This window comes from Brachycentrus maculatus, unplaced genomic scaffold (assembly GCF_059751285.1).
Source record: "Brachycentrus maculatus isolate JH-2025_06_01 unplaced genomic scaffold, ASM5975128v1 h1tg000514l, whole genome shotgun sequence".
Taxonomy (NCBI): Eukaryota; Metazoa; Arthropoda; class Insecta; order Trichoptera; family Brachycentridae; genus Brachycentrus; species Brachycentrus maculatus.
Window position 1 is genome coordinate 133,557 of NW_028281260.1, and position 3,896 is coordinate 137,452.

General features: G+C 31.0%; 1 protein-coding gene across 1 annotated transcript in view; it reads right to left on the reverse strand.

Annotated features, from left to right (window-relative positions):
- LOC148301799 (putative G protein-coupled receptor Mth-like 1) overlaps window positions 1–3,896 on the reverse strand; it is a 193,626-nt gene that overhangs the window by 95,809 nt on the left and 93,921 nt on the right. The gene's annotated exons all lie outside the window — the stretch shown is intronic.

Sequence of the window (3,896 nt, forward strand, 5' to 3'; positions counted from 1 at the left end):
TGAAGCCATTAAACCGAAAACCACGAAGTAAATACTTCAAATATTGACTGTAGAAATTTAATTAGCTGATTGATTTGTGAATTTCTAACTTGGTTAAGAAAACCAATTTAATTCCTTCTCTTCATGTAGGTACATAATATTATAAAGTAATATATTAATATGTAAGAAGTCATAAATTGGAAACTTGCAAACTTGTGCTTCGAATATTAAACATTACTCATATTTCCACTGAAGGGAATTGACTTTTTAAAATTCCGTATACCTACCTCATTATAAAACAATACCTCGTATCGCACAAACTTGTCAAACCCACATATTGCCCTTGAAACGCGCACAAATAAAAAAATTGGGCTTGTTAACGTAAAATAGTTCTAACAATGTGTAATATTAGAATAAAAGTAGATTTTTTTATTTATTTATATTGATTTGGCGTTTAATTTGTAGAACTCCATTTTAAGTTATGTATTAATTTTAAATCAAATACAGATTTTTTGAGTCTACTAAGTTTAAACTTAGTAGACTCAAAAAATCTGTGTTTGATTTAAAATTAATACTTAAAATAAAAGTAGATATTGTAAAATGTGAAATACAAGCCCACTGTAAAATTTGTATCATTATTATTGTTTTTTATCTTTTTTTCTTAAATACTGACTCGTATAATATTCAGATATACATTAAAAAATAACACAATTAAAGTACTAGTGTCATAAATGAAGATTCTAAGAAGCATATATGGCAAGAGTCTACGAGACAGAATAAGGAATGCCAGGATAAGGGAAAAATGCGTGATCGAAGATGTCGTTAGGTGGGGAAGGCAACGAAGGAGACAATGGTATACGCATGTGAGGAGAATGGAACCATACCAAGACACTGTACGGCCAACCCCAAGGTAGACGACCACCAAGAAGAGATGGATCGACAGCTGGAAATCGACATCGCAAGATGCTTTTAAAAACAGGCCTACACCACTAGGCCTACACCAAGCAGAAGAAGAAGAAGATAATAGTACTTAGTATTATATTAAAATTATTTTTAAAAAACACTTGTTTTTATCCCACTTGGGTTTATTTATGACTACTAGTTTCGGAAGCTAAGCTTCAATCCTCAGGTCTAAATGTTAACTAAAACAATGTTTTTTTTAATAATTTTAACATGTCTTACCACAAAGTAAATGCAATAAATAAATAATAGTATTATATTATAATCCAAATTACTTACTATCTAAATCGATTATACGAACTTCATAATATCATTCAGATTTTTTCACATATACATCTTGTTTGGAAATGTGAGGATGAGGAGAAACATAACATTTTATGGACCACGAAATTCCGGTAGCCAACATATTTTTTGATATTTAAAATAATCAAACTCAATAGAGAAAATAATTAATTACTTTTGACATACGGTGCCTCTAAAGAAAGCGTCATGTAGCCTTCATTTGCGGTAAATGAACTATGTATGTATATTGAAATATTCCAGTGTTTTAATTTCTATGTGAGTCATTTTGTGGTTTTTCTACCATTTCAATTGACAATCATAATTCCAAATATAATTTCTAACCGTTATAAGAAATATGTGCATACTTTACATATAAAACTGCTAAAATTTTATAACCCCACAATTTTATGAGTTCAAACATCTATCTATCGTGTTATCACTTTATTATGGCAGGCGCCGTGGCTTAGTTGGGTAGATGCTCGACTACGCAAATGGCGTATCGGGTTCGTTTCCCGCTAATTGCAAAATGTTTTCAAGAAATATTTATTTTAAATTGGTCGGGGTGTTTTAGACGTATCTTTTCACCTTCCCTATCCTTACTATCCTACCTGAAGGCAAGGCTCTAAAATTTAAGGATTTGCCTGTTTTTTCATTTTTTTTAATCTATGTATATAATTGAATCTAATATATCGCTCACTCCTTTCAAAAACGTCATAAATCAAAAAACTTGATTTTTCAGGAGAACGTTTTTAAAGTTTAAAAATATAACACAATGTATTAAAAATAAATATCAAGCCACTTATTAAACTTTTTACTGTGCAACAGATCTTTTTAGGTAAAACCTGAAGGTTTTTTCTCCATTTGAAAATTGTTAGTATATTTAGAAAAATAATTAAACAATACCTTTTCTTCAAAATGCAAAAACAACATTTTCTGCCCTGTACCGGGTAAATATTATGTTAAAAATATGCCTCTTTTGCTGGGATATAGTACATTTTTTGGGCATTCCGAAAACGCGCACAACTGAAAATTGACAATTTTTGATTTATGACGTTCTTGAAATGAGTGAGCGTTTACATTTTTTTAAATTAGTAATTCTAAAATGGTAATTTTCCTTCGTTCCTATTTTTTGGGTAATGATTTCGTATAAAAGGAGTAACATTTTATGCAAAATTTGAAGGTACGTTTTGGTAACATAAGCCACTTTTAACGTATTATTCAGCATCTCAAGGGATACTGACTCATACATTGTCTGCCTGCTGATAAAACTACATCGCACGATAATAAATTCTAGTTTTGCATGCCATCAAGGCAGGGAATGGGATTTGCGAGGGACTTATTTGGAAACAGTTTGCACACGACCATAAATAAGGATGGCATTGTATAGTATATTACGGTTCAGCAAAGGGTCTTGCATTCATAAATTAATTACAGGCAAATCCAAGACAATAAAACGCCTCAGTCAACAAAACCATAACTCGATTATTCCATTCCGAGAAAATCAGTATCGATTTGTATTAATATTGTTATAAGAAGTAATATATTTTTTCTTAAAAAATATTACATCTGTGCACCTCCGTAGTGTAATGGACAGCAAGCTCGGCTACCGTACTGGGGGGCTCGGGTTTGATTCCTAAGAGAGGGGGGGGGTCAAATAAATACAAGTGATTTTTTCACTCTATTATTAATTCAATATTACCCTGGACTGGTACCTGAAGCGGAGGGCTGAGTACCTTTCCTTCGTGTGTTAATTTATTTTGATAAAATGTAATACAAATGAATCATCTTCATTGGTCTGAAGACGCTATCAGCCGAAAGCATTAGTTTTAAATATAGAATCGGATTTGTACTATGCATATTTCATACATTTGCAAAAACGGTACTAATAAGAATTTCAAAAAATAAGAGTAAAATGTATAAAATACGAATTTTATAAGGTTAATTGAAATAAATTCTAATGACATAAATATGATCAAAAGGTGCAAATAAGGTTTAGATTTATATTATGAATGCTTTTTAAAGGTAGCATAATGTATCGATTTGTTCTTGGAAAAATATAGGTACGTACATATTTATAAATATGTTAACAACATTTGAGTATGTCCAAATACTTGGAGTGTATCCACAAATCTGGATTTTCTCCAATTATATGAGTTATTTTTCATATTATTTATGATATGATAAATAACTGCCAAAAGCCCCGTAAATGCCCAGACTTCCATATTCTTCTTCTTCTTTGTTGAGATGTAATTATTATTTAATTTATAAATACTGCATGAAATATCGGGTTGTGGTCCCGTCGTTGGTGTCGCGGACTCAGAATTTCTCGGTTCGAACCCACTCTACCACAATTTGATACCTATTTCGGATAACGAACTCCCCTAGGCTCACAGAAATAGTGTGAAATTGAAATATTTGTGTAAATAATAAAAACACAATTTTTTTTAAAAATAAAATAAAAATAACAAAAAAACTAACATTCTTTTCACAAAATTCATTTCGTTTGCGTAGAGAATGTTTAAAAAAAGGTCTTTGCGAAATATCAAGCCAGGCTCGTTAGACTTTTTGTCACTCGTAAGTAGGTAATTTTTATTCATAGAACTTCAAAAAAGAGAGTAGAAACTGCATTCAAAACAGTTGTCACTCACGTTGTTCAGAACAAGCCGAACAAAAGA